This window comes from Lithobates pipiens, unplaced genomic scaffold (genome assembly GCF_037356315.1).
Source record: "Lithobates pipiens isolate NorthernLeopardFrog02 unplaced genomic scaffold, aLitPip1_a1.2 Scaffold_27, whole genome shotgun sequence".
Lineage (NCBI taxonomy): Eukaryota > Metazoa > Chordata > Amphibia > Anura > Ranidae > Lithobates > Lithobates pipiens.
The window spans coordinates 62,032,772-62,046,364 of NW_027507788.1; the positions used below are offsets into that span (position 1 = coordinate 62,032,772).

The window sequence follows — 13,593 nt, forward strand, 5'->3', positions numbered from 1 at the left end:
AATAAAAATTGCTGATCACCACCATTTAAAAAAATAAATAAAATTATTAATAAAATTGGCATAAACATATCTTGTAAACGTTATAACTTTTGAGCAAACCAATCAATAATCGCTTATTGCGATTTTTTTACCAAAAATATGTAGGAGAATACGTATCCGCCTAAACTGATGAAAAGAATTGTTTTTTATATATTTTTTGGGGGTATTTATTATAGCAAAAAGTAAAAAATAATGCTTTTTTTCAAAACTGTCGCTCTTTTTTTGTTTATAACGCAAAAAATAAAAACTGCAGGGGTGATCAAATAACACCAAAAGAAAGCTCTATTTGTGGAAAAAAAGAATGTCAATTTTGTTTGGGAGCCACGTTGCATGACCGCGCAATTGTCAGTTAATGTGACGCAGTGCCGAATCGCAAAAAGTGCTCTGGTCAGGAAGGGAGTAAATTCTTCCGGGGCTGAAGTGGTTAACATACAACAACAATTTATCCTGGTTGGGAAAAATGCTGTTTCATGTGCCCTCCAGTGACAAAAGCCTAGGCATTTGGTCATATGATCCCTTCTGTAGAGCAGAATTATGCTTTCAATTGGCAGAAACTCCAATCCCGTAAAGACTATGACATTATAGTATAATACTATAGTAATTAACGGATAATAGAGTTGGAATTTTATAAACTTACTTAAAAACAGCTCAGAATTATAATTTACAGAAATAAAAAGTTGGTGCCAAACATTTATTACTACCTAAGTTAGTGGTATTGACATTCTATGCTTCCAGGTATCGCAAACTGGATTTGTATATTTACTGATGACAGGAGCTAGTATTATGTCTTTTACACACACTAAAGGGCAACAGTTCTCAAATTCCTAAACACACTAGCCCAAAGGCTGGCAATATAGATTCATTATTTAAACACAGCAAAGTAGAGCACTATAGAGTGCAATAAAAGAAGGCTTCAAATTTAGTTGAGACAGGACTGACTTCATCTTCAAATCTCTTGTGACCACTGGAACCTGATTGGATTCTATGAGCAACACATACAGTTTTTGTGACACTATGATAAAGGTGGCTCATTGTCCCTTCAAGGGAAGCCATGCCTGCAAAAATGTTGCTAAGCAACAACTGTTAGCAAGTAACATGAATTGAAATATGCTGACTGTAGATAATAAAACACAAGGGAATTACAGCAATTTCCTTGTAAATGTCCACTATTGAAAATCTTCAATCAATTTCCTTCTAAGGATAGTCAGAGCAGAATGTCTCTTGTAGGACCCCGAGAGGAATGGGAAGTTCTCTGTTTCTCTCAAATTGCTGCCAGAAGGTGTCCATATTCAAATTGGCCGCACGCCTTCCAAATCGTAAACCAAACGAGTTAATATTATAGCCGACTTGAGCTTGCCTTGCTCGGCGACCACTGGGATAATTGGTCAGCAGTTCCCCTAGAAACCGTTTCAAATTTCTTGGTTTGATGTAACTGAAATCTGTGTCATACTGGGCGTTTTGAAATTCCAGGTCTAAAGATCTTCTAACAACTTTGAAAAGCTCACACATATCCAGTGACTGGCTCATGTCATTATCAAACACTGTATTTACTGAAAGAAAAAGAAATTATATCATTACTTGCATTAATTACTCTGCAAAAATAACAGTGAAAAAGACAATGCATTATTAAAAAAATCTATATTATAATGAGCCTACTACACAGTGTTCTGTCCCACCTAAATGTATTTGTTCTGTTGTTGTACTCAACTGCAACAGGTTACTATTGTTTGATGTATGTTAACATCTGTCTTGTTTTTCTTGTTTTTTTGGTATCTCCCTCTGTCCTTCCCTCCTGTTTAATGCTAGTTAGCTCAGTCCTAGCTAGACCTTTCATGTTTCTTTCATTTTCCCTCAGTCAGTGTTAGTTCCTTGCAGAGACAAGATTTAGCTAGGTCATTGTCTATTGATGCCGCGTACACATGATTGGACTATCCAGCGGACTTGGTCCGGCAGACCAGAATCCGCCGGACAATCCGCCCGTGTGTGGGCTCTGGCGGACTTTTTCATTCCAAAAGTCCGGCGGACTTCGAAAGAAGTTTTGACTCAAAATTGTCCACTGGACTTGGCAGTCTGGCGGACAATCCGGCCATCTGTGTGCTAGTCTGCCAGACTTTTGAAATGAACGGACATGCCCACACATGGAAAAAAGTCAGTTCATTTTCAATGTGGCTCCAGGTAGACAGAACTAGTGAAGGAAGTGAATGTTGCCGCCGCCTCCATCGGCGAGATTGACACCTCACTAGCCCTGTTGCCTTGTATGGATTTAAAGGGGAACCCCTAAGCCGAAAAAACTTCCATAGCAGACCCTGATCTGAGCACGCAGCCCGGCCAGTCAGGAAAGGGGGTGGGGATTATGTCACAGTCCCGGAGGATGCTGGGACTGTGACATCATAAGGGGGTGGGGTCACCATGTGACATCACCCGGTGACCCCGCCCCTTGTCCCTATATAAGTCACCGCACAACGCATCCCTGCCATTGTGGCCAGAGAGTGCGTCCTGTCAACATCGCAAGGAAGAAGAAGAAGAAGAGAAGAAAAGAAGAGAAGAAGAGAAGAAGGCGGCGGCTGTGACAGAAGACTGGGCCAACACTAGTAAAAGAGCTATAAGAAGATAGCGGAGGCCCGGCAAGAAGAACCGAAGAGAGGGACAAGACCCCCGAAGAGTGGGACAAGACCCCGAAGTCGGAAGAAGACCCCCAGACTGCAGCGGCGGTGATGAAGAAGAAAGACGGTTTCCTCCGCTAGTAAAAGAGCTAGCAGAAGATAGCGGAGGAGTCTGGCGAGAAGACCCCCCAAGACGGAAGAAGACCACCGGAGCTGTCTAATAAATTATTTTAAAAACTTGTGTTGTGTTTTTTTTATTTACACTTTTTTTCACCAGGTAAATGGGTAGGGGTACAATGCACCCCATACTCATTCACATAGTGTGGGGGGGCGGTATCTGGGGGCCCCCTTATTAAAGGGGGCTCCTGGATTCCCATAAGCCCCCTGCCCGCAGACCCCGAAACCAACGGCCAGGGTTGTTGGGAAGAGGCTCTTGTCCTCATTAACATGGGAACAAGGTGCTTTGGGGTGGGCGGGCCGCAGTGTCCCCCCTTCCCCAAAGCACCCCCCCATGTTGAGGGCATGCGGCCTGTTACGGCTCAGGATGGGGGGCACCCACTTGTCCCCACCCCTTTCCTGACTGGCCGGGCTGCATGCTTGGATAAGGGTCTGCTATGGACTTTGAGGGGACCCCACGCCGTTTTTTCGGTGTAGGGGTTCTCCTTTAAATTCATACAAGGCGATGGGGCTAGCAAGGTGTCAATCTCGCCAATGGAGGCGTCGGCAATCACTTCCTTTTCTAGTCCCGGCTACCTGGAGCCACGTTCAAAATGAACTGACTTTTCTCCGTGTGTAGGCAAGTCTCGTGGACTCCCGCCACAGTACGGCGGGTTGTCCACTGGACCTAGCCCGCCAGAAAAGTCTGGTCATGTGTGGGCAGGTCCGCTCGTTCGGAAAGTCCGGCAGACCTCAGATGCAAAGTCCGACAGTTTGTCTGCCGGATAGTCCGATCGTGTGTACGTGGCATTACTCTTCAAAAGGATGGAAAAAACATGCTCTGTATTGCTTTTATCCAATATATAATTGTACTGCATCTAACTTCTATAAATATCTTATTGATGGGATTACCTGCTTGTGGATGGTGACCTTGCTGTCTACACTGACTAGGTCTATGGAAGTATGTCAATGCATAAAGTGACATTTGTAACAGAACATGCATATTAAATCACCAAAATAAATCCTATATCTTTTTACACATAAACAAAGATATTGCCATGGTCTACCTGTGTCAATGATGATGTCCGATAAACTAAGATATTGCTGGGTAAAGAGATGAAGAGTTATACTGAAAACAGTGTCACCCTTATGTTTACAAAATCCACAAGCCACTGACAAATCCCCAGACTGAACAGTCAGCTTTAGACAAAAAAATAGAAGTACAATGCCCCGCACACACGATCGGATTTTCCAACAACAAATGTTGGAGGTGAGCTTGTTGGCGGAAAGTCAGACCATCTGTGTGCTCCATCGAGCATTTGTTGTCTGACTTTCCGCCAACAAATGTTGGCTAGCAGATTCTAAAATTTTTCGCCAACAAATGTTTGTTGTCGGACTTTCTGATCGTGTGTACACAAGTCCGTCGGGCAAAAGTCCACACATGCTCGGAATCAAGTACGAGCCGGAGATATAACTAGGGTTCATAATGAAGATATCACGTACGTCTTGTATGTCACTACATTCGTAATTGTTTTACCAACATTTGTGTAACTGTGTGTATGCAAGACAAATTGGAGCCAAGTTGGAACCAACATCCATCCATGGTTTTGTTGTCGGAAAAGGCCCATCGTGTGTATGGGGCGTAAGAGTTTTTTTTTTTTGGAATCATACTTACGTAGGTGGATGCAGCATTGGTCCGATGCTGCATTTGTCCTCCGCTGCCACTAACACTAAGAACCTAAGAAAGGTTCTCAGAGTCCCCGGAGCAGAGAGCTGGTGACTCAGCCCCCCTAAGCCCCTGTACACACGGTCGGAGATTTTGCCAACCAAATCCGTCAGATTTTGCCCGTCGGATTTAGTCAGACGGATTGTGTCCGAAACTGTTGCATACACACGGTCGGGCCAAGTTGGCGAAAAATCCGATCTTTCAGAACGTGTTGACCTAATTTCGTTACGATGGGACTACATTCAGGCCAGTAGCCAATAGCTTTTATGCAGGAATTTGATCTGAGCATGCGTGGCACTTGGTCCGATGAAAATGCTCTACAGATGATCGGATTAGGTCCGTCCGGCCCAGTTGGTCGGGAAATATTTCCAACATGTTGGAAAATTGGGTCGGACGGAGATTCGGACGGAATCAGTCCGATGCATACCACACACAGTCAGATTATCTGACGACACGGTCCGATAAGACTCATTCCGACAGATTCTCCGACCGTGTGTACAAGGGCTAATACTTACCTGAGCCCAATCTTGATCAAACTACAGTATGTGTACACAACCCAAGGCTTATCCAGGTTTCTCCCTCCTGATTGTCAGAGCCATTGACTCCTGCTGCTGTCAATCAGAGCCAGTGAGGAGGGGGTAGGGTCAGGGCTGAGCCATACTCTATGTGTCTTATAGACACAGAGAGCCAGCTCAGGAGTGCATGTACAGCTTGCTATGGGGGCACTCAGCAGGAGAAAGGGTCCCAGAGCACTAGTGGGGGACCTGAGAAGAGGCGGATCGGGGCTGCTCTGTGCAAAACCATTGCACAGAGCAGGTAAGTATGGCATGTTTGTTATTTGAAAAAAATTGCCTTTACAAACACTTTAACTCTGTTAAAATGTACCAAAATAGTGACCGATTAAAACTTCACTAAGGCTAGGTTCACATACCTGCTGGTTGGAAACGTGTGCAAAATCAAGCCCATTCTGGAACCACAGCGAAATGCACTGCACTTTAGCAAACACACAGGGGAGCAGTTGATTCTCACCTTCACGCATTGTACCCAAGGCGCATTTTGATGCTTTCCAAATTCGGTGCGGCACAGTCTTAAAAAGAGGGCTGGGGACTTCTTTTGCCACGTTTCTCATGGGTAGGACAACTTACTAAAATTAATGGCCTGCCATCCTGCGGTGTGGGCACATATCAGAACAGCGATCAATTAACGATCTAGCTTCCTGTGTAGGAACAAGTATAAAAATAAGTACTCTCCTCTGCTTTAGTAGGGCTAAAGAGAAGAATTATACACCGGTTTCTGGAATTGAATACTGGAGTGAAGCTAACAATACCTAGTAAGCAAGTAAGGCCGCGTACACACGGGCGGATTGTCTGCCCAACTTAGTCCGCTGAACCGTGTTTCAGCGGACAATCCGCTCGTGTGTGGGCTTCAGCTGACTTTTTCAGCGGAGAGTCTGACGGACTTTGTCTTTCGGAATTTCCGTAATTTTGTCCGTCCAAACTTGGTTTTGTCCGTTCAAACTTGGTTTCAGCGGACAGTCCGCTCGTGTGTAGGCAAGTTGGACGGACTAAGTATGGCGCATGCTCAGAAAGGATTTACACTGCCGAAGGTTGCATTGCAGTGTATTGGACGTCGTTTTTCTAGTCCCGTCGTACGTGCTGTACACGTCATCGCGCAAGTTTTCAGCGGACTGTCTGTTCATCGTGGTCAAGTCTGTTCATTCAAAAGTTGAACGGACTGTCTGTCGGATTGTCTGACGAACTTAGTTGGGCAGACAATCCGCCCGTGTGTACGCGGCCTAAGACTTTGCTATTGTTTTGCTCCGTACACACGATCAGAATTTTGGTCGGAAAAAGCTCTGATGGTTTTCCTGGTGGAATTCCAATGGGATTTTGCTCAAGCTGTCTTGCATACACACGGTCACACCAAATTCCGACCATCAAGAACGCGGTGACGTACGACGGGACTAGAAAAAGGAAGTTCAATAGCCAGTAGCCAATAGCTTCTGTCTCGTAGTTGAATCTGAGCATGCGTGAGTTTTTGCGCGTCGGAATTGCATACACACGATCTGAATTTTCTGTCGGAAAAATTGAGAACCTGCTCTCAATCTTTTGCTGGCGGAAATTCGGCCAGCAAAATTCTGATGGAGCATACACACGGTCGCATTTTCCGACGAAAAGCTCTCATTGGTCTTTTGCTGGCCAAAATTTTGATCGTGTGTACGCGGAATTAGAGTTTCAACCAATTGGCTCCTCTCAGTTCGTCCCACTCACCTGTTGCCAATTGGTTGGTTGAGTTTCCTCGGGTATATTGATTGTGTAGCACACAAGAAAGTATTTTCTATGTAATTATTCTTCCATGGGAGTGAGGTTAAACACACCATGGAAAAATCTTAATTTATGTGGAAATATGAATAACAATGATATTTCCAGTTTAATAAGTGTACTAGGCTCAATGCAATATTGATTTTTAAAAGAAACTTGAAAACATAAATAACATTCATCACTATGAGTGAAATTTGCTCAGGTGCTAGCCTGCCCAAAACTGATATCTACATTTTTAGTAGATATTACAGGTAAACCACCTGATTCTTTTTTATTTGTAATAGTGAGATACCTAAGTGGTTTGCATTAATTTATGTTTTACAGATACCGACTATATTTATGTTTTTATTGTTACCGACTATAAAATGATGAGCAGGAATTCATAAAACTTTTAGGTAGAATCTGAAATTCAGGCAGATCTCATTGTTGGAGCCCCTGATTACTTAGTACATCTAAGTAATCAGGGGCTGTCTCAGCCAACCAGGCTACAGCTATGAATAAAATACTACTTTTGGATGAAATACCATCTTAAACTGTCACTAAATTCAACAAAATCTAGCTGTCTGTCACTATGGACGAGCTGTGAGTGGGGTTAAGCTGGAGGTGATCACATGGCGTGTAACTTCGCCAGGCACGCCACTCAGTCTGTGCAAAGTCGATTGAAACTGTCAGGCTAGGATCTGATCTGCCCAAAGACATTGGTGGGTGTATCAGATTCTTGATTAACAGTTCTACTTTTCATGGCATGAGGGAGGGCATGGAGATGCCACAGAACATACGACCTGCTCCTGATTGGACCCACCCCCTGACTGATTCATGCGGAAAGGAAAAAAGAAGAAGTCAGGTGACCTTAAATTGAATACCATGTAAAAATGTATTTTTACTTTTATTCATAAAGCAGTTCACATGTATTTATTGGCTGCTGGTGGGCCTTGCAATAGTTTTTCTGTAGTAGTATTAGGGATTAGAATCATTTAAAGAGGAAGTAAACCCTGATGAGTTTACTTCCTCTTTCATTCCCTGCAAAGGCAAAGCATAATGGACTACTATGCATCGCATAGTAGCCCATTATGTGTCAATTACCTGACACAGGAGCCAGCGAAGTCACCGTTGTCCCCTGTAGTCCGGCGCATCCATCTTCTCGGTGGGGTCTTGTAGCTCTGCCACTGTCATTCGGTGAAGCCGCGATGATGTCACTCCCGCGCATGCGCACGGGAGCCGAGACGCGCGGCATTGCACGGCATCTTCGTCATCGATGATGCCACGCTCAGTGCGCCTGCGCACCGCTGTCTACGGCGCATGCGCCGTAGACAGCGGGTCCCGTCTTCGGGCAAATATCTCCTAAACCATATAGGTTTGGGAGATATTTCTTGGACCTACAGGTAAGCCTTAATCTAGGCTTACCTGTAGGTCAAGGTGGTTTGTAAGGGTTTACAACCACTTTAAAGAGGTCAATGATTAGTTTTGATGATCATTTGCAATCAAATGCCTTTTGGGTTGTCTTCCACAGCCATAAAGCACATTGGTCAGCTGGACATTTGTAGGATTTAGTCTCTTTTAGTGTGCATATTTGTGTTTCCTTTTCTTCAAAGGGAAAATCAGATATCAGTGACTGTAAAGCTGCTGGGCCCAATTTGATATTTGGTTAGGCTGCTTTCACACTGGGGCGGTATTCAGGCGTTACAGCGCTAAAAATAGCGCCTGTGTAACGCCTGAAAAAAACCGGCCCCTTTAACTCCAGTGTGAAAGCCGGAGGGCTTTCACACTGGAGCGATGCGCTGGCAGGACGGTGAAAAAAGTCCTGCTAGCCGCATCTTTGCAGCGGTGAAGGAGCGGTGTATTCACCGCTCCTATACCGCTCCTACCCATTGAAATCAATGGGACACCGCGGCAATACCGCCGGCAAAGCGCCGCTGCAGCGGCGCTTTGCGGGCGGGTTTAACCCCTTTTCGGCCGCTAGCGGGGGTTAAAACCACCCCGCTAGCGCCCGCACACCACCGCTAAAACGACGGTAAAGCGCCGCTAAAAATAGCGGCACTTTACCGCCGACGCTGCTCCCGCCCCAGTGTGAAAGCAGCCTTAGAAAATAAAAATATAAGCCTGGTTACTATAGGCAATAAAACTGATTTTTTTTTTAAGCTACATTATGAAAAAAAAGATAAAAAATCAAAGAGGAAAAAAAAGACAAAGCATGGTTACTAGCCTGATTTTGTTCAGCACACATGCAATTAAAGCGGGAGTCCGCCGGGAGTGCGCGTTTTTTTTTTTTTTTTAAAGCCAGCAGCTACAAATAATGCAGCTTCTGACTTTTAAAATAGTGACACTTACCTGTCCAGCGCGCCCGCGATGTCGGCACCCGAAGCCGATCTCTCGATCGTCTCTCGGGTGCTGCCACCGCCATCTTGGGTATGGGAATCAGGAAGTGGAGCCTTTCGGCTTCATTTCCTGGTTCCCTACTGCGCATGCGCGAGTCGCGCTGCGTAATGAGGATGGACCCGCTGCCTCTGGGATCTGTGTGTTTCCCAGCAAGCAGCGGGGGACTTTCGGAAAAGGGCGTAATCTACGCCCCTTTCCGCAGAGAGCTATCCAGGAAGTGGGTGCATATACCTGTACTGTACAGGTACCTTCACCCCCCTCCCCCCTGAAAGGTGCCAATTGTGGCGCCGGAGGGGGGGAGGATTCCAATGAGCGGAAGGTCCACTTTAGGGTGGACCTCCGCTTTAATAACTATTATAAACTTTTACGTATGCAGATATTATATTTGAAGCAAGTCATTTGAAATCTAGATCCACTATATACAGGGCAGTTGCAAGGATTTTTGTCTACACAGGTGTAGCACCCTGGGGTTTGGTCAGGGAGCTATTCGCTAAGTCCTTTGCCAGGAATATCTACTGTAGTTAATTGTTAGGGATCCTTTGATTTCTCCCTAAGTTTGGCCTGGTTGTACTTTCCTCTTCTACCACTAGGTAGCGGGGCATTGGAGGTATCAGGTTATGGGTATGTGGGGTATCTCAGCCAATGGGCAGGGATTTTGTTGAATCCCTTGGCTTGCTGGGAGAGCCTATATATTTGGGGGAGGTCAGGTGATCCAGGTTCTTGTGTGCCACCTGGACTGCCGTCTGGGTGGACGTGTGTCATACGCACTGGGCTGCTAGGCCAGAGATTGGGCCTATCCTGCGGGCATCAGACTGCCAGGCTGTGTGAGGGCCTATTCAGAAGTAAGAGGGCATCTCAGGGTTGGGACTGCGGCTTGCAGTCCAACCAGAAGTGACGGTCCTGACGGCTGGAGAACCTGTCAATGGTTGGAGGTAGAAGGGAAGTCTTTGACACGAAGGGTCCAATTGCCTTTACCAGGGACCATGGCGAGTAACTGAAGTAAGTACCAAAGCAGTATTCTCACCGAATGGGCACGGTGGAGAATCCAGAAACTTCAGGTGGTAATCAAGTCAGGGACCCAACTAGCGGAGGTGACGCTTGCAGAGCAGCCTTGTGGACCAAGCCGGTCAGCAGGGGTAAAGCTTTAAGGTATCTGAAGTGCCAAGCTAGGGACCCAGCAGCGAAGCGTGGGTGACGTTTGAGGGAGATACCACCACAAAAGCCTTGAGGGGCTCACGGGATTCAGAGTAATGAATCAGAGGGTCCAGTGAGAGACCAGGAGTTTAAGGGCCTGAAGAACTACAAGGGAGAAGTTGTAATACCGCAGAGAAAACTGTTACTTTGAGTAAGGAACTGTTTAAGTACTGTTGCCATAGGAGACAGGAATTCTGCTTGTGCAGAAGTGGCACCCTGCTGGGGCCTTTCCCTGTACGGCTGTCCTCTTGTTAAAGTCTTGGCGTCTGCCATTTGAAATTGCAACTACTTAAGAGTGTTCTGGCCCTAACCCTCTTTCCCTTGCAAAATATAAAAAGGACTGTCAAAGAAATAAAACCTTTTTTACATCCAAGGAGTGTCTGGTGCCCAATGACTTTTACCATCTTTGCACCCACTATGCCTCATAACCCCCCACATATTGAAGGATGTCAGCTATCTTTGGCCTTAAATGTTTTCATTAGGCTGGAAGAGGTTAGAGATTCTGCTACACAGGCGAAGGTGCATTATGCCCCCCCCTTTTCCCCTGAACCCGAAGCCCCCCCTTTGAGCTGTGCTGAACTGCCACTAAATGGCAGTGTGTAATGATGGGGCAGGGTTTTACATTCCTCTACTTCCCTTCACTGGCTACAGGGAGCTGGCGGGTGAGGCAAACTAAGGGCTGGTTCACACCATGCCCGTAAATGAATCACATAGGAACATGCTGTGTGTTCCTGTGCAGATTCACATGTGGTTCTGTGTGGTGCGATTTGCCCATTTGTAATTAATTATATCGCACTGCACCAAAGTCACAGCTCACTGCACCAAAAGTAGTGCATTCACTACATTTTAAAATGCAGAGGGAGTGAGAGAACGTGGGAGAAAGAGAACAAGAGAGAGAGGGAAAGAGAGGGAGAATGAGAGAGAGAGAGAGAGAGAGAGAGAGAGCACGAGAGAGAGAGTGAGAGAGTGTAAATGACCAGTTGAAGGAAGATAACGATAGAGAGAGAGAGAACAAAAGTGAGAGAGAGAGAATGAGAGAGGGAGATAGAGAATGAGGGAGAGAGAGCAAGAGAGAAAGAGTAAATAAGCAGCGGAGGAGAGAGCTAAACACACTCAAATCTGAAAACTAGTTTGTCCTAGAAGAACTTTGATCTACAATACAACAAGTACAAGGAGAAAATAATCAACTAAGGGAAGAGATAATGGCACTAAAATCACAAAAGAAGCTCAAAAAATAGGAAAGCAAGTCAAAAGAGTTGGTTTGTACAGACAAAGTGCCCAAAAACAGGCTAGTGAGACTGATCAATTCCCAAAAATTAGACAAAGACCAGCAATAGCTAAGACAACTCCAATAATCTGGAAACTATAAATATACAGCCACCAAACCAAGAACAGGCAACAAACTCCTGAAATTGTTTTAAAAAATTCAAAAGAGAAATACCTAAAGACTAAATGGCTCTTCCCAGTCAACAAAATTCACTGTTCTACAATTGAATAGGCCACAGGAGTCATCAATGACCCATATTTTACTAACACTAAACATATCATCATACACACAGGCACAAACAGCATCTAGGGACAACAGGAAATTATTGCAAACTATTACAACACAGAGCGGGCAGACAAACCCGGGTCAAAGCCTTCCATTAACCTGCCACAACATCATTATATAATGCCTCAACATCTCTATGACAACAAACGCCTGAACAAACAAGGGGTTGGTCACCTAGCAAGAGATTTCAAAGACATAGTACAGAATAAATCCCACGGCCCTTTATCTGGCACAAACCATTCTCAGACAAACACAATTACAATTGCAAGACTACAAGCCTCACTACTAATCCATTACAACAACAATACAAAAGCATCTGGGAATCTATCATTGTGGTACAGCACATTCTGCAAATTCACCTCGGACACCCTCCTGGACCATGTCCCACAAAAGGAAGGATGACCACCGCGTGTAAAAACGAACAGCCTTCTTCCTCAAGAAGGCTCCTAAGGTCAGTAACAGCCAAGATGGAGCCTGTGCGGCTGCTCCTATACAGATCTCTTTGATGATACACAGGGAGATTAAAAGCCCCAATTACTGCCCCTATCTCCTGGAAATTCAGCAGGAGGGAGCCCACATTCAGGAAGCCCAGCTAAGGCCCAAATGAGAATGGCTGAACCCTCATCCTTAGAGCATGCTGCGGCCCTCTCATTCAACCCTCTTGAATCTAACCAGGCCCTGTAGTCCTATAAGGCAGCCTTTTCTACCACAGGCCAGCCTGTGCTGGATATAACATTAAAAGACATGCTTCTCTCACTGCAAACCTCCTTAATGTCTGACCTATCATCACTTACAACCACATTTTCCTCTGATACACAGTCTGGTTGATAGGGTCTCTTACATTGAGGATAAAATGGAGAAATGTACCACGACTATAAACAATCTTGTGGACATAATAAATAAATAATAGGATGACTGTACACTCATTCCATGCAAAAAAATGCTTTATTGCTGTATAAAATCCATAAAACAAATGGTAATGATAGACAGGGGACAGACATAAACAGGTAACAGGTACCTGTTTTTGTGTTTCCCCTCCCTATCAGCACTGGTTGTTTTTATGGATTTTGTATGCCAATAAAACTGTTTTTTGCATGGAATGAATGTGCAGCCACCCTATTATTCATTTATGGCATGTCTGCGGGGCGTGCACCTCATCCACAGTGCATTCTGAGTATTATGGCCTGATGGTATCACCTGTAAGAAGCAGCTCTTTCACTACTTGAATCCTATGGACGCCTATGATGAAGTAAAAGATGACCAGACCTGGATCAGAGTCAAACTGGTGGACCTGGAGGACAGGTTTCACTGTAATAACATAAAATTACATGGCATACACGAATCAGTGTGGCCTGCTGATCTTCAAAAGTTTGCAAGTGATCTCATGCAAGCTATCCTTCCCCACATCACACACCTTGAAATCACCATAGGCCGCATCCACAGGGTAGCTAAACCACCTCACTTAGCCGCTTCAGTACCCAGGGTGTTTTCCTTATAAGAGTAATCTTTTTCCACACACAAAAAAATACTTTTTTGCAGCAACCAGAGTTGCTGTAACCCTTAACCGCACCATTTGAAGAAATACAGTTTTCCAGATCTTTAAATATACTCTACAACTGTGCAGAC

At 45.0% G+C, this 13,593-nt stretch overlaps 1 long non-coding RNA gene across 1 annotated transcript in view; it reads right to left on the reverse strand.

The window, feature by feature from the left end:
* Positions 1 to 1,456: 1,456 nt before the first annotated feature.
* Positions 1,457 to 13,593, reverse strand: part of LOC143933893 (uncharacterized) — a 45,901-nt gene continuing 33,764 nt past the window's right edge. The window contains exon 3 of the long non-coding RNA XR_013263159.1: positions 1,457 to 1,589. This is a non-coding gene — a long non-coding RNA (uncharacterized LOC143933893). The remainder of the gene's footprint in view (positions 1,590 to 13,593) is intronic.